Source organism: Megascapheus bottae, chromosome 20 (assembly GCF_031878675.1).
Source record: "Megascapheus bottae isolate mThoBot1 chromosome 20, mThoBot2.hap1, whole genome shotgun sequence".
Taxonomy (NCBI): domain Eukaryota; kingdom Metazoa; phylum Chordata; class Mammalia; order Rodentia; family Geomyidae; genus Megascapheus; species Megascapheus bottae.
This window is the reverse complement of record NC_143528.1, coordinates 793,979-820,126: the sequence shown is the minus strand read 5'-3', so window position 1 is coordinate 820,126 and position 26,148 is coordinate 793,979. Positions and strand designations below refer to the sequence as shown.

Below are 26,148 nucleotides of genomic sequence, written 5' to 3'. Positions count from 1 at the left end.
AAATCCACATAAAGTGAGAGATAGAGGGGACTTTGAGAGGTCATTTATCTCCTGGCTTCAGCAATAGTATTAAAAACATTCCAAACAAATATAAACTCAGATTTAAATAACTTCAGGGAAAACTTCACATTTAATAGCATCTAAATCCCCATTTTTAAATATTTATTTATTTGAATTTTTTTGTGTTGGTACTAAATTCAAACTCTATCAACTTGAGCCATACCTCCACTTCTGGCTTTTAGTGGTAGAGCACCAGATTCAAGTGGTAGAGCACCAGATTCAAGTGAAAAAGCCAAGTTAGAGCATGAGGCAGTAAGTTCAAGCTCAAATACCAGCAAGGAAAAAAGTCTGCCCTGGATAGTTTTGATCTTTGATAATCAGATCTTGGCATCCTGAGTAGCTAGGATTACACCAATACTAGGTCAAATCCACCTTTTATTGTGTTCTTTTCCTAATATCTCATCTATTGATCAGCATCACTTTGAAAATTGTTTAGCATGCGCTCCCCCCCAACATTTCTGAATCAAGGGTTTTGAGTGGACATGGGCACCTGAATTTCTCCCAAGTTTCCAGTCAGTGTGAATGCTGAGGGTGTGGGGTCACACCAATGATACCACTGTCCTGGCCTGACCCTTCTGTTCTGCAGGGAAGCAGATACTGGCTGGTCGTCATCAGTGCAGTGAGGGCCAAACACTTAAGTAACAATTCAAGGTCCCGCAGTCATCTTTTTTCTCCTCTGTGGGCTAAACAACACAAATCCTCTAACCTCTTATTATCAGAATTATTTTCTAACCCTTTAATCATATTTTGAGGTTCGCTGTTGAGGCTTCACCAAGATTCTTTTAGTTGTGGAGTCACTGGCTGTGGCTAGTACAGAGAGAAGAGTGATTCACAAATTCATATGGCATGCTCCTATATATTAATCTCCAATAGTCACACTTGCCTTATTAGTCCTTCTGAATCAACGTCTTCTGACTCCTTTATGAGCTGCAGTAATGCTTTGGAGATCGTCATAAATATCTGCCTTCTGAGAAGCTCAAGGCTCTTGCTGAACTAATCTAACAATTGACTTGACATTCTAGACCAATGAAAGATCAGGCAGCAAGCTCAACCACAAATCAGTTCAACAGAGAAGAAAGAATCTGCAACTCAAAGCCAGATTTACATCTTAAAATCATTTCATGAAGAAAGCTACCTCTTTATTTTGAGGGTGTGATCTGTATTAAGTTCAGCCTACCACATGACAAGAGTTTCAGGTACAAATGAAACTTCTGAACTTTCTTCCCTGTGGGGCAGTGACATAAACGGGAGTGGTAGACAAAGCTGGGGATCAGATTTCTCTGGGGAAGCAGCCTCATATCCAGTCTGTCACAATTCTATATGCCCCAAACCTGGATGAACAGAAAGCTAATGTACTCTCAACTAACCACATTCTCATTTCCTTTTTTCCCTTTCTATTTCTTTCTCAGTGTACTTCCAGTGATTTGGAGCCACTTTCTGGTTGCTGCTGAGATTGTATGTGTGAGTTGTGAGTGGGAACTATGTTCTCTTTGTGTACTATATGTGTTTGGAGGTGTCTGAGACATTCTGAATGGTACCAATGCTTCCTGAGAAATCTCTACTGTTTCTGGAAGTGGGGGGTGGGGCACATGCTTACATATGAAATAGGCAAGGCTGAAGGCCATTCTGCCCACTCTTCTTTTATTCTAGAGGCTACAGTGGAAACTGAATGTCACACAGCCTCTTCTAGCCAAATTGTTCTCTGAAAGAGAATGTTCTAGGGGTGTGATCACTGGGCATTCAGTTCCAAACCAAAAAGTAATCTATTATATAATGTAGTTTCTATATACTCACATAGACAAGTTGCCTATTCAAAACCTTGATCTGGGGGCTAGGACATGGCTCATTGGCTTGGTGTTTGCTAGCATGCTCTAGAGCCAGTATTCCATCCCCCAGGAAAGTGAAAACAAAAACAGAAACAATATCTACTTGCCGATAAAGAGGACTCAGATAAAAGATTATTATGCTTTTTCAAAAAAAAATTTCTCAAAGCTTCAGAACAGAGTAGTTACAGTAAAACAAACCTATAGTTAACTATAGTTATTCTGCTGAAGTCCTGGGTCTTGGCATTTGAAGAGTAAGACTAGGATCATGGAGAAGACAGCCAGTGAATGCAGTGTACACAGGCCATGAGGACAGAGGTGTGACCTGCAGTCAGGGCACAGCATCTGAGTAGAAGCTAGAAGTTGCTGATCTCTTTCTGCAGGCTTCAAGTCTGGCCTTACTTCTTGGCATCTGGACTCCCTGACTGTGGCTGCACTGATTGAGTTCCTTGTGATTTGTAACATTCAAGGTCACACTTTCGAACCTCTACTCTAGCAACCAGCTAAGAAGTAGCAAAGGGAATCATGGAACCACTGAACACTGGACTCCAACACTGCTACTTGCACAATTAAAACCATCTCCTTTTTCCTTCCCCTGGATCTCACTTACACAGCAAATCGTTAAAACAAACGTTCAGAAAGTGTTTATGAGCATTTTAACAACTGGTCCTAAAGCATACACTTCCTAATAGTAGAGAAGCCTACAGAAACTTGTGTTAACTTAAAACATGGGCAAATTCTAATCAGCTTTTCTTCTTGGCAGAACTAAAAACTACAATCAGTCAAATGAATTTTAGCTTAAAAATGAGCATATAAAAATTAACACACAAAAAAGAGAGTATACAGCTACAGTACACCATGAAAACACCCCACTAATATTCTGACAGCATCTCATTAACAACTAAAAGTACAAGGCCTGCTTTGTTCTTTGGATAAAGTATATTTTATGAAGCATCTATTGGAACCCAGTTCTTTCTACTGCAGAAAATGACATTTGGGACTTTTCCATTAGAATTAATCTGGACTAAAGATTTCAGCTAAAAAAAAAAAAAAAAAAAAGAACCCAAACCTAAGCTTTAAAAAAAGAAGTTTTTCTAAAAATAGCATAGGAATTCAGTTCTATTTTCCTTTCTTACATTCTTCTCCTACTAAATGTACCACAGAAACATTTCTGTTCATTGTTGACACCTTATAGCATTTGTATTTAAAACGAGATAACACATAAAAACAACCAAGAAGTTTTTAAAGTTTTGCCAAATGTGAAAATGACCTTGCTTAAAGATTTTTTCATTAAAATCAATATTTCTAAAGCTGATATATTTTATATGCTAACTAAAAAAGGTTTTCTCGGTTCTGTATTATAAGAAAGCTGATTCCAATTTAATTAAAAATATTCAATATGAAAATCTTTAGTTTTGTTCAGACCAAATTTAAATTGGTAATAAGTTCTTAGACTAAGAGTAGTTAATAGAGACTTTCATAGCTTTGAGGTAATTCATATAAGTCCAAAAGACGCTTTAAAATTAACTTTGTAAAATCTTTCCCCAAAATTAATTTCTGTAAAGTGTTTCTCTCTAAGAGTATATGGGTCTATTTTTAGATCCATTAAAGCTGTCCATCTATACATTTAGCATTCCATACTCCATAAACTTTTAACACCCTGAACCCCTTAGGTTACCAGAGAAAATAGCGCATAATGAAACAGTGTGACTTTTCTGTGTTTATAGGAACCATTTACATTAATCAAATATTTTAACAGATAAAATAAGCACTAAGCTACACATTACTTTTGCAAAATAAAAATAAGAAAGAATCAAACTCATTCTCCTGGGAAAGCTGAGGAAAACAGGATTCTTGCAGGCATACATATGCATAGAAAAATCTTGTGCTACCATTCAGAGATGGCCCTAAAATAGCAACTGTAAAGTTCCTAGTTTTCCTAAGAGCTATAGGACAGTCTCATTAGGAAGATTTACGGTTGAAAGAAACAGAAGTGTTAAAAATTCCCCCAATACTTACAAGTAGTTTTAAAGGAAATGTGACCCACAATTCTTCAGAAGTCTGCTCTCCCGATCATAAGCACAATTTGAAGTCTAAAATAGATAACCTATCACATTAGGCCCAGAAGTCACATTTCAGCTTACTAACTTCTACTTGGGTAACAGTTTTACAACTCATAGAACAAACCCTGTCTAAAATTAACTGCAGCTGAGCAGCAGGCAGGAACACGCTGGTTTGCATCATGTGTGCCGGGATTTATTCACTAGGACAACATCAGTGTCCTCTTAATGGGAAATTTGGCCAAGGGGCGTGCCCTGGTGAACAATACATAGCATCATGATTATGCTGATTACTGAAGTCAGTCCAATAATACTAACTTCTTTTAAGTTGGTTTTGCAAGTACTGACAAAGAGAAAGAGTAAGCTCTTTCTCACAGCAGGCAATCACTTGCTTTTTAAGCACATTCAAATCAGACACAACTTTGGCAACAAGGTGGCAGTACTGCTTGCTCTCTATAAGGAAAAGCAAAGGACATTCAGTCAGATTACTTGAACAGTGGGATCAGACGTGGTACTCTGTGAAATTCAATAGGCACCAAATCTATGTCTCAATGAGTCTATTAGGAGTATACCTCTAAAAAGTTTTTGTTTTTTGTTTTTCTTTACAGACAAGGAACATTATACATACTTGCTCTCTCTCTGGCTTTGTCCTGTGTATCTCCCTAAGGAGTTGCCATGAGAACACAGGCTCACTAATAAATCACAACTGAGAACAAACAGCCCAAACACTTACAAAGGGTATTATACTTGGCAACAAGCATTCTAGAGTGAATTTTACTGTGGGGTGGCTGTAACTGGCCTTTACATGTTAATAGACCATCCTCAAAAATACTTTAAGATCAAATAATGGCGAAAGACCCCAAGAATACAACTGAATTTACAAAATGAGAATTTAGAACACTACATTCTTCAAAAAAAAAAAATAGAAATACCCTCAGTAAGTACAACTTAAAACAAAGGCACAGCACTTTACAAAATTTACTAAGTATGGCTCAGGTTAGTTTGCTTTAGGCATTTCAGTTTCTATGGCATACTATGTACTTACTAAATACTTCATGAAAATGATGACAAACATCAATTGAATCCCCAAACAGCTCTGGGAGATGCAAACCTCTCTTCCTTTTAAGCAGACATAAAGTAATTAATCAAACATTACTCACTCCTAAAGCCTCTACGATATGACTATTTCTTTTCCTAATTTAAAAATGTCATGTGTTACTCTAGACTTCAGGACATTTATTCTACTTTATACCTAAATCTGAGGTCTGACCTCCAGGAACATAAAATCCCTCACCAATATCTATTGCAAGCAGGTGTCCTACTATGTGTGTGTGTGTGTGTGTGTGTGTGTCTTTAATCACAAGCTGGCATTCTTTTAGGAGTGTTGTCAATCAGAGGTATGCATGCCCCCAATTGGCAAAATGGTTGTTTTTGTTAGCATAGGCTGGTAATCGCCAGTATAGTCCCCCCTCCCATTATTTACAAAACTGTGGATTGCATTTCTGACATCCCACGCTCACCACCCAGCCTCAAGCACTGCAGCTAGCAGTCTACCTCTGCACTAAGGCAGCTGGTTAGTGCTTTGCATCATTCTAGCCAAAGTCTCTGGAAATGGGCATTCCACTCCATCTACAAGGAAAGAAGTCACCACTAATAGAAGAGGGCTGATTTCTAATTAATATGATTATTCTCAGTAATCCACAGCAAATCTTGCTCTGGAATTCTTAATACAAATGAGGACATTGTGAGACTATTTCTAATATGATTATTGTATGGCAAGAGGTCAGCAGAGAAACCTCCGAGCATGGATGTTATTTCTATCCTGATCCAGTAAGAAAAAATAAACATGCTAAGTTCACTTATGCATAGAATTTTATAATGAATATTTGACAGCTCCTATATCCATTCTACAGAAACAAGAGATAGCCAATTTCTAATTCCTCCTATGTAAAAAACAAAAACAAAAACAAAACTGAATATGAATCTGCTGTTTCCTCCAACAGCAGCCACACCTGTATGAAAATGCTAGAACCAAAACATTCCAAAGAAAACACTGTATCCTCCAGTTTACATTAGTCATTGTGTTGTTTCTTTTCATTAGAAAAAAATACTTGAGCCAGTGCCATCAGTGGCTCATGCCTTAATCCCAGGCACAAAAGTCCAAAAGTCCATGGGAACTCTTACCTACAATTAACCACCAGAAAGCCAGAAGTGGCGCTGTGGCTCAAGGGATAGAGTGCTAGCCTTAAGCTGAAGAGCTCAGTTCAAGCCCCATGACCAACAACAACAAGACAGTAGGAAAAAGCTAGACATATCATAGAAGCATGGTGAAGTTCTTCCATTTGTTCTTACCATTTGTGAGGGGCAGGGAATGGGAGTAGGCAGCACTGTGCAAGTGAGGGGGTGATCTACAGAACTTTCCTCCAACAGAGCTGAGAAATTCTGAAAACACTATTTTGGGCAGGCCATGGTGGCTCACACTTGCAATGCCAGCTACTCAGGAGGCAGAATCCAGGAGGATTATGGTTGGAGACCAGCCTGGGGTGGAGAAGGGGTTAGCAAGACTGTTACTACAATCAATAATCTGGGTATAGTAGTGTACAACTGTGGTCCCAGCGATGCAAGGACTCTCGGTAGGAAGATCACGGTCCAGTCAGACAAAAACTCAAGACCCTAGCCGTGCCGAGATAAACTAAAGCAAAACGGACTGGAAGTGAAGCTCAAGTGGTAGAGCACCTGTGTAACATGCACTGAACCCTGAATTACAACCGAAGTGCCACCAAAACAAATGACTATTTTTATGAACTCATGCTAATGAATTAACTTGGAAAATAACCTCCTAGAACAGTGAGACAGTAATTGTAAATATTTTAGATAAAATTTAATTAATATATTTAGCTCAATGTAAGATACTATCAACATGGAATGAATGCAAAATAAGACATTTACTGTCTTTTGTTTGTCAGACTGAGTGTGTATTTACAATTAAGGGTGTTTCAAGCACTCAGCAACCACACACTTTAGGGACTATGATGTTAGGCTGCTCAAGTCCAATGATGTCTTTCTGACAAGTTTTCTAGACATGTACTCATGCAAATATATGTGGGCATATACATACCCAGCATACCAAAACTTCAGTGTTGGAGATATGAGGATGAAAAGCCTAGTTTTTGTCCCCAAGGATTCAAAGGCTAGAGATTCTGCACTCTTAACCCATAACATGAAATGTTTAGTGTTTACTGTGTATTTTTCTGGAGAGATAATTTTCTTCATAATTTCATTAAAAAAGTATTCTGTGATCCAAAAACATGACAAGCTCCAAGTCTTTTCTGGCAGCTAGCAATAAATTATGGAAAGCTAAGGGGAATGGAAGAACTAACACAGAAGTTATTTAGAAAGAACAACAGAAAGGAGGCTAATACACCCAAAAGAAGGGAAAAGGAGAAAAGAAAAATTTTATTCCTAGGCATGAGGCCACATCTCAGGAGTTCCTTATGGTTAGGTCTGCCTGGGAGAAATGATTCTTTCCCTTGGTATTCTCCTGTGCACCCTGGAAATCCCCACCCGGACTGTAACCTTGGCAACTGGCATGTCTGGAAGCAGTGGGAGGTCCCCCAGTCTGAAGTATTTCATCCTCTGAGGTCACATCCACTTTCCACTTCCGCTGTGGCCACAACTCCTCCCCCTATATAATCTCTCACTTCCGGCCATAAGGCCCTTTTTATTCCACCTGGCTATATCTTGTGCGGCTGTAGGTCTGCGCGCTCTCTCTCTCTCTCTCTCTCTCTCTCTCTCTCTCTCTCTCTCTCTCTCTCTCTCTCTCTCTCTCTCTCTCTCTCTCTCTCAATAAACCTCCACCTCTTAAACTGCGAGGAGTTTCCTTTCAGCTAACCTTACACTTATACAGTGCAGTAATGTGGGCATATCAGAGGCACACAGCTTGTTTCTTAAATGAGTATTCTTTTCGATTGAAATTAAAAATATATACTCTGGAATAACTGAAGATTCCATATTTTGTTTGGGAATTTTAGAAGTTTCACAGATCATACAGAGGTCAGTTATTACGAAATATCTATAGGCCAGTAGTGTGGCCTAGTGGAAAAGTACTTGCCTAGCATGCACAAAGCCCTGCATTAGATCCCTCAGCATCATATGTACAGAAAAAGCCAGAAGTGGTGTTATGGCTCAAGTGGTAGAGTCCTAGCCTTGAGAAAACCCAAGCTCAGGCCCAGAACTGGCAAAAAAAAAAAAAAAAAAGTAAATCTATCAAGAAGTATCTAAACAGCACATTTAGACAAATCAGGGGGTTTCCCCACTCTGAGGTATTATCTTCCGACTAGACTTGGTGATTCGAGCCAACTACTGAAGATACCTATGGCTCCTTGTTTTTCAGATGATAACAAATACTCAAAGCCTTGAAAAAAATTAATGTGGAAGAACATACCAACCCATTAAAGAAGAAATTCTCTGGATGGTAGCTAGGGAGTCAGAAATACCTGACTTCCAAATGAAGTGCATGGCTAACAGCTATGTAAACTCAGGTACCCTACTGATCTTTGTCTGTTTCCTTTTCTATATAATAGGGACAATAATGCTAACATGAAAGGACAAAGTGAGAACTTAGTGAGGTGACACAGACTATTCACTGGCACATGGCGCTCAATAAATGACCAAACCCATCATGATCACAGCAATTCCATCATTGGTTCAGTATTTGCTAAGGATCAATTGGGGATATTTACTGAATGAGGATTAAAGCTTCCCTACTTTTATAGCTCTAGGCTTCAAAAAAAATCAGAAGTTGAAAGGAACTCTAAATGATTAAGCATTTCTGCACAACAGCCTATTTAATGTTTCTCTGTTATATAACCTTATGTCCCCAAACTTGAGATACTGACTAGAGAACACACAGAGATCACCTACCTTGGTGGACTGTGATGACAAGGCTCTCTTTTGTTCCTAATGCTCATATCCTTACTCTTGGGCAGTTCCTTCCCACAATAGTTCTGGGCAACAGCAAACAGAGATGAGAGCCTTGAAACCTGCTGGCCCACTGGGGCTCGCCCTTTCACATTGCTCTTTGAAACCTTGAGATTGCTGCAGGAAGCATCCCTAGCTGGCCTACAGCTTGAACCAGTCAAGAGGGAGGCAACAAGGAGTTGCCTGTACCTGTTAATCTACCTGATGTATGCGTGGACCCCATGTCTGGGTCCATAAACTCCACAAAACTCAAGCTTCCTGTTCACTGAAAAGATCAGCTAGGCCAGCTCATACTAGAATTGCCGAGAGGACCTACAGAATTAAGAGTCTTAAGTGTTTGGTCTCATCATTTGACCTAGGTTAGCCTTGGACTCAATAGCCTGCCTCAGACTCCTGTGTGCTGAGATTACAGACATGAGGTACCATATCTGACTGTTGGTTTAAGCCACTAGGACTACATAGCTTATGTGTGTTACTGAGTAAGAACTAATCTACATATCTTCAAGAAGTCTATCTGTCCATGTTCTAGCCTTCCAAATGTACACAGGTATAAATCCACAGCTATTCTGTTTGAGCATGTAAGAAATAAATCATTTTCCATTTATATACATCTTAACAGAACTTTGAAAAGAATAAAAAACTTTTCTTCAGCAATAATTTCCTCTCAGTTAAAAAATGATATATGTAATAGCAAACTCATCAAGACAGATTTAACAAATTTATAACATAATTTATGTTAGGACTATAAAAGAAAAGGAAATATCATCAATGCTATTATATAAATACTTATTTTAACACAGGTATTTTTTTCTTAAATCATTCTTTTGTGGATTCTGTTGGGAAATTCTATACTACTAATAGTCATCCATTCAATGGCCTTTTGTTAATAATTGATTGCTGGCACTAAAAACACCCAAATCTTTGCAATATTTGTCTAAATGACCAAAATTACAGCAGAAAATAGTATGATGGCATCTCTGCCTTCAAGAGACCTAGAATCGCATGTGAGAGAACAGTGTTTGTAAACTTTTGCCATATAAAAGAGTAATCAGTAAGCATCCAAAGAGTATGAACTCCTTTTAGTAAGAATGTAAAATGACAGCAGCTGTATTAGTCAAAAAAGACAGTTTGGATGAAATGACACTTGATCTGAGTTGTGTACAAGCTGATAATCTTTCAATACCAAAAGGGGAAAGACTATTACACAGGAACAATCATACAGCAGAGACAGGGAAGGATAGGTTACTGGAGTTCTAGGGGAAGCGCTTGAGTTCAGATTTCACTCCATCAACTGATATTAATTTCTTTAAATCTAGGCTGTGAAGTATCCAGCGAGGTATGGGGTCTATACAAGAGGACCTCAGTTCAAACTCTAGGCCTTCTCATTTCATAGCTATCAACCTGTGTTTCAGTTACATCACCTATAAATGATATAATATACACACCTCACAGTATTATTAGGAAGATGAAATGAGTCTGAAGGGTAGAAAAGTGCCTGGTATGAACATCTTGTGAAAGTGACATGTTTATGTGCCCCAGTAAGATATGCAGACAAATAGATACGAGGAGGGAGGGAGGAAGAAACCCCTTTCTTTGGGCATCTGAAGATAGAGTCCAGGGCCTTCCATACATCCTGAGAAAGCTATTGAGGAGCTACATCCCCAGCCCTAGATAGATAGAGAGGTGTAAGAACAAGATAGCTAGATAAATCTTTATCACCAGTAACAGTTTGACCTACGTAGATGGTGCTCAATATCTTTAAATGTTCTCGCTACATCCTCCTTTGCCTGAGTTCATAGATTTGCACCGGAGTACACAATGCTCAGATATATTTCCATGTCCTCCAACAATAGCCTTCACTAAGTTCAAAGGACTGAGGCTCACTGCTCCCCATTCTGTTTCCTACACATTTTGAAACTGGGGCTTCCTTCTTTCCTCTTGGGATAGTAATTCTGCATTTGGTGATCCAAGATGCTAGGCCTGAAATTCCTAAAGTCAGACATCATATCCACCAGCTGTGTTCATATTTAATATGATATGCACCATTAAAAAGCAAGCAGAGCTTCTTAAGTGTAATCTGAATTTCTATAATATATTACCATTACACTAATAAAAACAGGAAACCTTGAATGTTCTGTCAGTTGAGATCCAGGAGCAAAGTCAAGCAACAGATTAAAGCCACAGTTATGCAAAAGATAAGTTAATGGGACTTTACTAATTTCAAATACATTTCACCTGAAGTAGCTCTACATCCAAACTGAAAATACTTTTTCTTTTTGTTTTACACAGGACTGAATGGAACCTGGAGAATCATCATGGAAGGTGAATATGTGACCACTGAGTTACAGCCTCAGTCCAGAAAATACTTTAAAGGTTTTATTTCTTAGCTCTATCAGTAAAATGTTAACCTGAGTCTCTAAGATTAAAGTACACTAGAAAAGAGAATGTTATATCTAAAGAAATACTGTTTGTATCAGTAATCCCAGCTACTCAGGAGGCTGAGACCTGAGGATCATAGTTCAAAGGCAGTCCAGACAGGAAAGTCTGGGAGACTCTTATTTCCAATTAACCACCAGAAAACCAGAAGTGGCACAAAGTGGCTCAAAGTGGTAGAGTGCAAGACTTGAGCAAAAAAGCTCAGAGACAGTATGCAGGCCCTGAGTTCAACAACAACAAATGAAGTTTTTTTCCTCCAATCTCTTTTAAATGACTTGTTTAAAAGAAGACAAAAAGGCCCTTTCCTAGTAAAAATCAAAGTTACCTACTACCTGTGCTGGAAGAATCTGAATTAATGAGTAGTGCTGCCAGTAAACATCTACTTCTCAGTGTATATCATCCAAATACAAGAAAACTATTCAGTAGAACAAAACAGCAAACTACTGATTTCCCAAAGATTTTGATAGATTTATGCAATGCACAAATTCTTGTCATTCAATCACATTTCAATCACAAGCAACCAAGTCTGTCTCAAGAAAACTCACCATCTTTTGTAAGACCTACCCTACTTCCTAACTTGAAAATTAATACTTTCTGAATGAATGAAGCTATACAGGAGTGCTTTACTAGAACTAGACTGCTGGGCTCACTTGAATCAGCTGGCATTTACTAGTTTAGAAAGTTATTTAATAGAATTCTCTCTGCCCAACCGTAAAATAGGGGTATGATCCCTCCTCCTAGGATTATTGCAAAAACAATTTGACATACATAAAATACCCAATAGTGCTGACATATATTTTGAAATTAAATTTTATGCATCTCTAGAAATATATATGCACTTATATATAGGCATCTCTAGAAATATATACCTATATATAATGCATCTCTGGAAAAAAATATATATATGCAAATTCTAGACATGGAAACAAAGACAAAAAAAATCCACAATTGCACCTGGCAATGGTAGTTAGGGAATCTACTTTGGAGTTTCTTTGCTGTCTTATTTCTGTTATACAATGACTTTGCAGGTAAGACCAAAAGGGCCCTCATAAGAACAATAAAAGTCACTATTAGTCCTTCCAGATGTATTCCCAGGGCTCTTGTTACTCCTCCATAATCATCCGGAACATCTGAAATATTGTTTGAAGAGCAGATGCCCATGTATGTGACAGAAGAGAATGCTCAGTACCAATATGCCAAGAGACCTGTGAAATAAAGATTTTACTTTCTAGTGTTTATGATTGTGCTGTGAACTATTCCCATACCAAATAAATAGAGAAGTGATCATTTCAGGGAAAGTAGTTCAAAATCAAAATGGCATGAAAGAATGAAATATTTGTAACAAATTCTAACTGTGATTGCAAGTAGCTAGTTTCAATAGTAGGTTATAGCCCAGGTCTCTTGCTCAATGTGTATGATTATATCCTTAAGCACAAAGTATTTCATTAAAAAAATACTCCAACAAATGCTCATTTTTCAAAAAAGGTTACTAAGTAAATAAAAACTGCCACCCTTCAAACCCAGTAGAAGCAACTCAGTTCTAAGAACTATCATAATAATCTGAGAGGCCATTCTCAGAAATACCAGTAACCAGCTCCTTCCACAGGCATTAGCTCACAAGAGTAGTGTGACAGCTGTGGTTTTCTGTAAATTGTGAAATAATAGACAACTGTCCATTTTAGACTTTAATGCTTTCATTGTAAAAGTTTGTTTCTTCTCTTCCTTGACATTATATTTGTCTCTCAAAATTGCCAGGAGAGAATGCATTTTCCAGGAAAACTATCCTTTTTACTTCCCAAAATTAACACCTTTCACATAACCCATGTTCAAAAGCTGGAGTCTCTTAATAAAAACAGACCGCTTAAATGTTAAAAAAAAAAAAAAAAAAGCTGTTGCCAGTGGCTCAAGTCTGTAATCCTAACTAGTCAGGAGGCTGAGATTTGAGGTTAGAAGCCAGCCCAGGAAAGCCCAAGACTCTAATCTCCAATTAACTACCCAGAAAATGCTGGATGTAGCACTGTGGCTCAAACGGTAGACTGCTAATCTTGAACACAAGAGGCTTAGGGACAGGGCCCAGGACCTGAGTTCAAGCCCAAGGACCAGCAAAACAAAACAAAACAAAACAAAAACAACAACATAATACCACCCTTTTAAAATAAAAGGAAGGAAAATGTAAAAGGGTAACATTTCGAATGCTTGGATTTTGAATAGAGTTCCAGATAATTTTCTCTGAAAAAATTCATGTACATACGTAATTTTTCTGCCAGATATTGAACACTTTGATGAAATATATGTTATCTTGAATTTTCTAATAGAAAAAGAAATGTTTGGATTTTGAAAAAGAAAAATGCTTTCAAATCTTGATTACTATAGGGATATGGAGCTAGTTAGACCAAGTACTCTTTCCATTTATATGATAGGTATCTGAGCTGTGGATACTTAAAACCACATCAGACTGGTATTAACTACTTTTTTTTTTATAAGCTTTAATAAGCCATGGCATTTCACAGAGTTTTGTGTTAGGGACAAAGAATTAAGATAAAGGGAAATGATTAAAGACATCATTTAACAATATTCAAAAAAATCTCTCTGAGATTATTCATTAAAGAAAGCTAAAAATCTAATCCTGGCACTGACAAAACAAGAAGAATAAATCACATTTATAATTCTTTAGAATGTGTTGGATGATTCTGATGTTCATTGAGAAAATAAATTGTATTAAAAATAACCAAGCGGGGCAAGCTGAGATCTGAGGATCGAGGCAAGGTTCAAAGCCAGCCCCAGGCACTAAAGTCCGTGAGACTCTTGTCTTTAATTAACCACTAGGAAACTGGAAGTGGCACAGTGTCTCAAGGGGTAGGGCAACAGTCTTGAGCTGAAGAGCTCAGGGAAAACGCCCAGGCCCAGAGTTCAAGCCCCACAACTGACAAAAGAAAAACAAAACAAAAACAAACAAAAAAAAAAAACCAAGAGAAGGATTAAGGGAGCAGCTGGAACACAAAGCCAGTGGTGAGATCAAAATTACAGACATATAATGTCTGAACTAAGGTCCATAGAGGGGTATATTGAATAACCAAGTTGTGGATAACCCATTGGACTAAATAGCTGCCACTATCATAATGGCTGATTCCCATCTCTCATTCCAGATTCTCTCAAGATCCTCAGGAAGCAAATACAGCATGACTTGGTGCTATTATATTAGCAATATTCAATATTTGGGGGACACTGCAAAAACGGATCTGATGTTCTTAGTCCCAAACTTACAAGGCTCTAATCTTTCCTTTTTACAGAGCAGTAAAAACAATAACAAACAACACCTTTCTATATTTTGCTGACCATACAGTCTCAGTACTCTGTATTTACTTACATTCCGTGCCTCACAGATTTCCTGATTCCCTGGAGCAGGCCTCTGTTACTTTTCACTTACCAACTGTGCTCTGAGAACCTTAACCAAGTGCTAAGCATGAGAGAAATGAAACAAATAGGAAATCCTATCTTCAGAATATTCAGGGAAACTTACCTATAGATTATTAAGACAAAGTGAGTCCTGTAATGGGAATTGCTACCAAAGTACGAGATGAATTTTTCCTAGGATAGCTTGGGAAAGGTTTTGTAATAGAATAGCCAGCAATAAAGATGATGAAAGGTAAAACCTGATTAACAAAGGAGAAGTTACAGTGGCAGGAATTATCTGGTATGAGTGGAACTAGGAGATAAGATGTGAAAGGGAGGAAGGAGGCTGGAAAGCCCACATACGCCTATTACCCAGTTCGTCCATTACCCTGTGGCCTTGAGACTCTCTACTTGGATACATATTAAAATCTAGGATGCTGAAATGCAGAGAACTGATGCCAACCAACCATTTATTAACATCAGTTAACTGGTCTGTGATGCAGTGAATGCACCAGTACTTTATAAAAACTCCCCATGAAATACCATCATATGTCTAGTGGTAAGAACCATCACTGTAGGCAATAGGTCAACACAACTGCGCAGGATCGTGGTACAAAAACTTTTAAAAAGAACTGAAGAGTAGATTCAAGAAACAAAAAGAGAGACAGACTGTGCCCAGCAGCCTGTGTTCTTGAGCTTTGAACCATGCCATTCAAGGCCTTTGAACAGGAGAGCCACAGTATCCTCAGGTACAGCAGGTTCCAAAGTGACCGAGAGGAAATTCAGGATTTTAAAAGGAACTTCATGTAAGTTTTTTTTAGAATATCCATTTCTATAACTTAAAACATTGTTATATTAATTATTTGAAGGATAATAGCGATATTGATCTCAACCCAATTAAGCAGATCCTTGCAGTACACTTGTGCAGAGAATAAGGCAAGCCGAGGCGCAAACATATATAGGTGCTAAATAAAGCCTGTTATAAATTCCACAGTATTTAATTTCCCAAGTCACAATCTTGAAGAACTAGTTTCACGAATTCAAAATGTTATGCTTCCTACCTGAAGAAAATTAAAGTTGGATCCTTCTATGTCACCCTACACCAGGATTAACTCCACATGGATCAAAGACCTCTAGATAAAAGCACATACACTGAAAACTTTTCAAGAAGGAATAGGAGATACACTAGGTCTCCTTGGAACAGGTCAAAACTTCTTTAATAAAGACCCAGAAACACAATAAATTAAAACTTGGACAAATGGGACTGCATTAAACTGCAGACCTTCTGTGAGGCAAAGGACTTAGCTAGCAAACTAACTCAAAAGCCCACAGAGTGGGAGATCTTCACTAACCATACAACAGACAAAGGCCTCTTATCTAAAATATATCAACAGCTTAAAAAATGAATCACTCCAAAACTAATCTCCAAAGAAACAACCATCCCATTAAAAGATTGGCCAAAGACTTGAAGGGAGTCTTCTCTGAAAAAGAAATAAGAATGGCCTATAGACACATGAAGAAATGCTCGACATCTCTGGCCATAAAAGAAATGTAAATCAAAACAACTCTAAGATTCCACCTCACTCCAGTTAGAATGGCCAGGATCAAGAAATCTAATAACAACAGATGCTGGTGGGGATGTGGCCAGAAGAGATCCCTACTACACTGTTGGTGGGAGTGTAAACTCATTCAACCACTCTGAAAAGCAGTATGGCGGTTCCTCAAAAGACTAAATATAGAGCTCCTCTATGACCCAGCAATTCTACTACTTGGCTTTTACCCAACCATCCAGAAACAAGAACATACTAAGCCACTAGCATAACAATGTTCATTGTAGCTCTATTTACCATAGCAAAGATATGGAACCAACCCAGATACCCCTCAGTAGATGATTGGATCAACAAGATTTGCAATTTATACACAATGGAATTCTATGCTGCCATCAGAAAAAACAACATCACAATATTTTTAAGGACTTGGAAAAAATCATATTAAGTGAAGTAAGCCAGACCCACAGGAACATAGGCTCAATGGTTTCCTTCATTTGTAATAATTAGTACAAAACTTGGACTCTCCTAGCAGAGGATTATAATAGCTCAAAACCTAGATACATAAGGCCATATAGGATGAGGCTAAATGAAAGAACCTCCAGGAAACAAGAGCTATATAATGAGTGAATGTTGTTCTTAATGTACTATATTATTCCTCATCTCTTTTGCTGTCCCTTGGTTATTCTCATATTGTTACAATTTCTTACCTTGTAATTTGGTATATTGTATATGCATTTATTTGTTTATTTGAAATAGGAAAGGCAAAGGGGGAAACGAGATAAGGGGGGAGGGAAATGGGGACAAAAACATGAGAAAGGGTATCAATGTGTGTGAAGTAATACTCCTTCTATCTGGCAAATATAACTGTAACCCCTCTATTAATTACAATAAAAATATATGAAAAAAAGAAAAAATGTTATGCTTCCTGGGCCCACCACAGGATACCATTTCATAATGGTGAAATTACATTTTTCACTCATTCTTACAGAGTCAAAAGATGAGCAACAGGGGCCGGGCATTTGGCCTAGTGGTAGAGTGCTTGCCTAGCATGAACAAAGACCCATGTTCAATTACTCAGTACCACATAAATAGAAAAAAAACCCAGAAGTGGTGCTGCAGCTCAAGAGCATTAGCCTTGAGAAAGCTCAAGACAATGCTCAGGTCCTGAGTTCAAGCCCCAGGACTGGCAAAAAAAAAAAAAAAATCAGCAACAAAAATGAACTCTTAAAAGCACACCATTTGCAAGCCTATACTGTAAATTACTTTAATTTTCAACACCTTTGAAATTCCTGTACAATTAATTAGATGGTCTGAGTCAAAAGCATATCTTCTATAACTAAGGCCAGGTGCAGAGGCTCCCTTTGGAAACTCTTAATTACTTTGGAAGTAAAGATAGGTAATCACCAGTTTAAGCAAAGGAAAAGTTAGCAAAACAAAATTAAAATTTTTCATTTTTGGGAGGGGTGTGTCTCAATAATATAGTACTTGTCTTGCATGCACGAAGGAGTTCAATCTGCACCATTGGAGGATATTTTTAGAAACAGAGACTAGAATTTTCTTCTGTTTTAGAATTAAGATACCAGAAAGAAGAAAAATAAAATTAAGAGTCTGAAGGAAAAAAAAAAAGAAAAGAAAAATCACAACTGGTGGTGCAACTCAAGTGAAAAGAGAACCTACCTAAGCAATGTGAGGTCAAGCCCAAACCCCAGTACTGCCAACAATAAACATTTTTTTTTTAAATAGCAGTTTTAGCACTGTGTCAACACTGTAATCCTAGCTACTTGAAGGGAAGTGGACATTCAGGAATTGTGTGGCTTGAGACCAGCCTCAGGTGTGAGTACAGAACAGCTCACAAGATCCCATCTTGACTAATGGCTTGGTGCACAATGCTGTCATACTAGCTATGAAGGAATCACAAATAGGAGGTACGCAGTCCAAGTTGATTTTTTAGACTCTATGTCAAAAATCACCAACACAAAAAGAGACTAGCAGCATACTTCAAGTGGTAAAGCACCTAGTAAGTCTAATGCCTTGAGTTTAGACCCCAGTACTACTAGTCTGGAGTCCTGTCATATAACTCTTCCTTATAGGAAGAATTTATTTATTTACTTATCTTTTTATTATAATTAGTAAAAGGGTTACATGATATTTGCCAGATAGAAGGTGCATTAATTCACATACACTGATACCCTTTCACATGTCTTGGTACCCATTTCCCTCCCCCTCCACACCCCCCACCCGTCTTGGTTTTCCCCCTTCCCTATCAAATTTCAAATATCCAAATACAAATAAATTCAATATATCAGATAACAAAGTGAGATACTATACCAATATGAGATAACCAAGGGACAGCAAAGGGGATGAGAGACAACATAGTACATTAAGGACAACAATCATTCATTATATGGCTGTCACCCACCCAATGGCCCACTGATAGAAGAATCAACTGAAAGTTCTGCAGTGTAATTTCCATTTTCATGCCAATATTTATTGCTCATTTACATGTTCCACAAGGACTATACATCACTGTCAGGTCTTCCTGTTTTCCATCTATGACAACTGACATCATTGTGCTTCAGATCCAACAAGAAAACTCTTCCATCAGTGTTACTCATGTGAATTTACTTCTAATCCATCAGTGCCCACCCTCCCCCATTACCACTGCCTTGTCTAAAATATGATTCATGGGACTTGAATACACATCATCAAATGTGATCTAACTAAGCAGCCAGCAGAGAAAACAGACTACATGTAATCTAGGCACCAGTGAAGAACCTGAGCTGGGTCTGTTTTTAGCAACCTCATCATAGAGATGGCTCATAGAAGCTGGTGATCAAATAATCTCAGTATTTTTCATCATGTGAATTCGAAAGACTATCAACTGCCTCCAAGAATTTCCCAACTTTAGCAGAAGGTTGGGTCATTAGTAGAATTTATCTTGCTGATTTTAGAACATTATTATAATTTATTAGAGTATTTTATTTGGTGGTATGAGGGTTTGAACTCAGGGTATCGTGCTTACTAGACAGGCACTCCAACACTTGAGCCACTTGTCAGCTCTTTTTCTTTTCCTTTTTTTTTGTAGTGCTTATTTTTGAGACAAGTCTTATTTTATTTTATTTTTGTTTTTGTTTTTTTTATTTGCCAGTCCTTGGGTTTTCTCAAGGCTAGAGTTCTACCACTTGAGCCATAGCACCACTTCTGGCATTTTTTCTATGTATGTGGTACTGAGGAATTGAACCCGGGTCTTCGTGCATGCTAGGCAAGCACTCTACCAGTAAGCCAAACTCCTAGCCCTCATTTTATGCTTAGGCTGACTTGAATTGAGTCTCCTTTTTTTGCTATCAAGGCTGGGATGTCAGATACATACTGCCCTTCATGTCCAACCATTGATTGAGACAGGGTCTCATGAGCTTTTTGCTAAGCTGGCCCCTAAAACTTCAGAATCTTCAGATGTCAACCTCCTAAGTAGCAAGGATTACAAATATAGGTCACTGCACCCAGCTAGACTATTTTAAATCCAGATTACTCCTTAAAAGTGTTCATCATCACACTTAGGTTTTATGTTATCTAGAAATTAAACACCACTTACTGTTATATCAATCCAGGTCTTTACAGAAAAAATGTGATTGAAAACATATGGACATGTACTTAAAAAGTTATCTTACAGTCCTCTGTACTTAATACTCTGAGGCACATATCCATTTTTAACTTTTCTTGTGACAAGATACTGTCAAACTTGATACAAGTCCTAATGGTACATTTTGTGATTTATATATTGTATGGTATGAACATCCAGTTATTAAAGCATTCTGTTCACCATGATTCATTAGAACTCAGTATTTCTAGAGTAATTGGGTTTGCAAACATGTAATGCCCAAGTTAATACTCCGTAGGTACCAAGGAACTAGAAATCAATTAATATTAGCCCATTACTTTTCAGTACAAGAAAGTGTCCAGAAACTAAGAAATCTAACTAAAAACCAAACTATGAACTATACATGTGAATATTGTTAAAACAAAAGTACAAAAGGTCATACATACAAAGATAATGTGCTTCAGTGTTGCTAGCAATAGTTAGGAGTAATAAAAATAATGGTAAACACCCTGAATGTCCATTGATAAGGAGATGGTGAAGCTTTAGGTTACATAGAGCTCAATCAAATGGGTGTTTATATTCATTCCTAGTGACCATCAAATTTTACTTATGTTTTGTCATGCTGTGATGCAATCTAGGGTCTTGTAGATGCTAGATAAGAGTTCTACCAAAATGTCTATCCTCAAACCCATTTGCATTTTCCAAAAAAAACCCCAACCCAAAACACACAGAAAACCCCTATGATTTTTTCTATTGATTTAAATAAAGTTATAATACACTGAAGATAAAAAGCAAGCGTCAGAACCATGTGCAGAGTATAATCCTACTTTAAAAAAACAAAACAAACAAAAAACAACAAGCTGGGTGCCCGGTGGTTCGGGCCTGTAATCCTAGCTACTTGGAAGGCTGAGATCTGAAGATCAGTTCAAATAGGGCCCTGGCACAAAAGTTCATGAGACTCTAATTTCCAATTAACCCCCAGAAAACCAGAAGTGGTGCTGTGGCTCAGGTGGTAGAGTGCTAGCCTTGAGCTGAAGAGCTCAGGGGCAGTGCCCAGGCCCAGGGTTCAAGCCGGATAACTGACCAAACAAAGACAAAAAAAACCCAAGCTGGTCATGTTGGTATATACACTTGTAATCTCACCTCTGAGAAGGCTGAGGCAGGAGAACCAAGAGTCTGAAGCCAACCTGGGCTACACAGTAAAAGAAGAAAAAAAAAAAAAGGAAAAAGAAGGTGGACCCTTTGACACATGTATTCTATATACTTTTCTGAGTGAGCTTTGTGAGCTGAGCAGGGTTCATTCTTTTGTTTTATCCATTACTCCAGCCAACAGGGAAGAGATACAAGTAATAGGAATATCATCAGATGCTAAGTGAAGAAATCTAGGCATGGAAGTGGACCCAGAAATTTCAGTGGTACTCAATCCTGGCTGGACCACAGAATTACCAAGGAAGCATTTTAAAAAATTATATATATCAATGATTCAATTAGAATCTATTCCAGAGATTGTAATTCAACTGGCCCTGGCATAGGCATGCACTACTTTGGAATCTAGCTACACACTCAAATGTGCAGTCAAGAGTTAAGAACATTAGTATTTTACAGTTCATTATGTAAAATACTTTCAAACAAACCCATTACTATTTATTACAGAATCCTATTTATAATGATCAGCAATAATAAATAATTGCCTTTATATATCTGCAAGTGCATCTGCAAGCTGCAAAGGAAGCCTATACTTACCCATTAACAAAAGCTTTGATTTTGAAAAAAATAAATCATTTATTTCAAAGATACAAAAATTCGTTTATATAAAATTTGGCACATAAGCCAGGTGCGGTGGCTCACACCTGTAATCCTAGCTACTCAGGAGGCTGAGATCTGAGGATTACTGTTCAAAGCCAGCCCAGGCAATACAAAGCCAGAGACTCTTATCTCCAATTAATCACTAGAAAATGGGAAGTGGAGCTGTGGCTTAAGGGTAGGGTGGTAGCCTTGAGCTGAAGAGCTCAGGAAAAGTACCCAGGCCCAGGAGTAGGATGGTAGCCTTGAGTTGAAGAGCTCAGGGACAGTGCCCATGCCAGAGTTCAAGCCCCATGAGCACCCACCTCACTAGGCAAAAAAAAAAAAAAAAAAAAAAAAATTGGTACATAAATGTTCACAGTAACTTAATTTATAATCTTTTTAAAAATGTAAACGTTTTAACTGTCCTGTGGTGGACAGATGATTTAAACTGTGGTACATTCCCACTATGGAATACTGTTCTAGTCATGAAAAGGATAATCAATTGATACAACCAAGAGCATTATAGAATTAAAAAAAATTTCAATCTCATAATTTCACATGCTGTCTGATTTCATTTATAGATCCTCAAAATGACAAAATTATAAAAACAGAGTAAAATTATTGGAAAGGAAAGGCAAAGGGAGCCTAGAGTGATGGGTCAATTCTTTCTTTGTTGATGGTCACAGGAATCTATAACATGAACAACTTGTACAGGATGGCATACTCACACCTACCAAACACAAGATGGGAAGCTAGTGAAATCTGATAAGACTGTGCCATTGGCAACATTCTAAACAAATGATGGGAGTCATTACTTAAATATATGAACTATTTCTCTTTATTCAAGTAAATGTATAAGATGTAAAGTGAAAAGATAGAAATGAATGATTAGAGAAATACGGTTAGAATAACATTGCTGGAGCATTTATTGTGTACATGGTACCACAATTAAACTCACTAACCTCAATAAAGGTGGTTGCTAATTAAGTACTTTTCTGATGAAAAGTGAAGGATAAAAAAAAAAAAGGATAAATCCAATCACTGACGTAAAAGCTAAGAAAATAAAACACTTTCCAAGTAAAGAGTATTTTAAGAAAAAGGTATTATTGTGTCCCAAGAGTTTTTAATGCAGTTTAAAAGAGAGTGCGTGAAACCCAATAGAGCTCAATCTTTTTTTTTTTTTTTTTTTTTTTTGGTGGGTTAAGGGGCTTGAACTCAGCCGGGCGTTGTTCCTGAGCTCTTCAGCTCAAGGCTGCCCTTGTGCCAAGCCCCACTTACCATTTTCTGGAGGTTAATTGGAGATAAGAGTCTCAGGTCCTTTTGTGCCTGGGCTGGCTTTGAACCTTGATCCTCAGATCTCAGCCTCCTGAGTAGCTAGGATTACAGGAGTGAGCTACCTGCCCAGCTAGAGCTCAGTCTTAAATACAATCACATTTACCTTAACTTCTGGGAACTTAAAATCTATATTGCAGAATGGAAGTGTGGCCTAATATTAGAGTGCTTGTCTAGCATGTACAAAGATCTGGGTTTAATTCCTTGGTACTACACACATAGAAAAGGCAGGAAGTGATGCTATAGGTTAAATGGTAGAGTGGCAGCCTTGAGAAAACCTAAGGACAGTGCCTATACCCTGAGTTTAAGACTGAGGACTGGCAAAAAAAAAAAAATCCATATTGCATGTAACTAGGATTACTGGCTATGCGTGACCAAGGATGTGTTTGAAACAATGATTATTTTTTCTGATTCTTAATTTTTGCTCAGAAACAAGACAATCAAATGGGCTCTCTGAGTGGAAAGAGGTAAATAAAGAAAGAAAAATCAGAAATAATATGGAGAAGGTGTTCTACCTGGGAAGAAATCAGAGCTGACAGAGGAGAAATGGCCTATTGCTAAAAGAAAGGCAGGAGGCAAAGAGGAGTTAAAAATGCTCTTAGAGATGACATAGACATTCGAATACAGGTTTCGGTAAAAATCTGCATATACTGAGCAATATCTCAAGGAAGGTGAATATTTAAATGCAGCAGTTTTAAGTAAAGTTGTGCAGGTAAGACTGATTTCAGTAGCACACAGAAAAAAGCACAAGGAAAATTTCTGCCTTTTTCATGCCATTTCTAATTTAAATGGGTGTGTGTTTATCCCTGGCCTTTTTTGCTCAATGCTAGAGCTCTACCACTTGTGCCAGCTCCACGTTTGGCTTTTCTGTTGGTTAACTGGAGATAGTCTCACAGACATTCCTGTATGGTTGGCTTCAAACCATGATCCTCAGATCACAGCCACAGATGTAGCTAGGTCTATAGGTGTGAGTCACCAGTAATTATTAGGTCTTTTAACAGCATATTAAGCCCCAAACACAACCCAAGGATACATTCCAATTGGTATTTAAGAAGTTTGTTATTCTGGTGGAAGAGCCTGATACAGGATTTTCTCTAACAAGAAATAGTCTCACTTAATTTTGAAGATCAAGTGAATAAAACACAACGAGGATACCATTAATCACACTTTCGAGGTCTGGAGAATCAAGGGCTAGAAATAATTGTGTTGCTGGAGGAAATACCCTCTCCAAATAGAATGTTTTTAAAAGTATAGTTGCCAGGCGTGATGGCTCACGCCTGTAATCCTAGCTACTCAGGAAGCTGAGATCTGAGAATCAAGGTTCAAAGCCAGCCAGGGCACAAAAGGACCTGAGACTCTTATCTTCCCAATTAACCTCTAGAAAATGGGAAGTGGGAAGGGTAGGGTGGTAGCCCTGAGTTGAAGATCTCAGGGACAGCACCCAGGCAGAGTTCAAGCCCCATTACCACCCCCCCCACTCCGCCAAATATGGTAATACTGGGCTGGGAGTTTGGCCTAGAGGTAAGAGTGCTTGACTAGCATACACAAAAACCCAGGTTCGATTCCCTGGTACCACATACATAGAAAAGCTGGAAGTGGTGCTGTGGCTCAAGTGGCACAGTGCTAGCCTTAAGGAAAAAGCCCAAGGACAGTGGTCAGGCCCTAGGTTCAAGCCTCAGGATTGGCAAAAAAAAAAAAAAAAAAAAAAAAAAGTACGATAATGCTAGCTACTATACTATGCTGTGAAAAAGCTTTTGCTTTTGAATGTGCAATTTAGATACACGATTTAATATCTAGATTTGCTTCAAAATAATAATAGAGGTAGGGGAGATTTAAACCAAATAAGCAACAAGTTAATAAAGCTTGGTGTTGGGGCCATTGGTGATGGGGCCATGAGATTATAACACAATTTTATTTTCTTTAATATGTGTTTGAAAATCTCTAACATTACAAATGTGTATATTCTTACAACACATAAAAATTAAGTCTTAATCAAATTAATCTTAAGTCTGAATTCAGAGATGAATGCAGAAATTCAGCATCATTGAAAGTTTTGTCTAGTGCATAGATCCCAGGCAAATCATTCTGACTAGTAAGTTTTCTGTTTGAAATACATGGTTTGAACATAATGACAGCTCAGGTCACTTTCAGGCCAAGAGTTTTAAGAATGCAATTCTGACATTTCAGAATTGGGTTTAACTGGGGCCGGGAGTTTGGCCTAGTGGTTAAAGTGCTTGCCTAGAATGCATGAAGACCCAGGTTCGATTCCTCGGTACCACATACATAGAAAAAAGCCGGAAGTGGTGCTGAGGCTCAAGTGGTAGAGCTCTAGCCTTGAGAAAGCCCAAGGACAGTGCTCAGGCCCTGAGCTCAAGCCCAGTACTGGTAAAAAAAAAAAAAAGAATTGGGTTTAACTTCACCTTTTCCTAACTGTCTATGGTAACTGATGCTGTACTACTGAAATGCACAGGCATCTCAAGACAATGTGTTGTCTCAAAGCAGATCTTCAGTCTACGGAGAACAGATCAACATCAGCCCTTATCACAGGCAAAAAAAAAAGATGAAGGGAAGTAACTCCAGTGGCATGTGCATTGTATTTTACACGGGTAAGTTAAAAATCTACTGGAGATATTTTCAGAATCACATATCACTCAAACTTTTAAATGGACAGACCCTATGATACAGTAACTTTTCCTCAGTACATTTATCATAGGATATACACATAACTATGTCTCCTGAAGAATACCTGTCATAGTCTGATTTATAAGCGAAAAACAACAACAACAAAACAAAACGAAACAAAAAAGCCTGTGCCCTAGCTAATTCTAAAAAGAGACGGAGAAGTGTGTTCCAGTACCTTCTTACCCTTGAACACCATGTAGCTCTTAAAGCATGGGGACACAAACCCACAATGATAAGAGATGGCAAAGGAAATTAGAAACCAACTGAAAGCTCCCAACAACCAAAAAAACTGGATAACACATCCATTGTTCTGTACTGATATAAATGGCTGAATAAATAAATCAGTGGCAAAGGATAGACAAATCACCTAAATCCAAATAATCTGTGTAGACTCGCTTGTCAATGAATAGAGCACAACTCCCCATTTCTGAGTGTGGGAAGCCAAGAGT

General features: G+C 38.0%; 1 protein-coding gene across 6 annotated transcripts in view; it reads right to left on the bottom strand.

The window, feature by feature from the left end:
* Slc20a2 (solute carrier family 20 member 2) overlaps window positions 1-26,148 on the bottom strand; it is a 103,442-nt gene that overhangs the window by 62,693 nt on the left and 14,601 nt on the right. Inside the window, exon 1 of one of the 6 annotated variants that reach the window (XM_090353849.1) lies at window positions 3,903-4,104. The exons of the other annotated variants lie outside the window; for them this stretch is intronic. The gene's annotated coding sequence lies outside the window, so the exon portion shown is untranslated. Of the gene's footprint in view, window positions 1-3,902; window positions 4,105-26,148 lie in introns of those variants that run through there. 6 annotated transcript variants of the gene reach the window in all.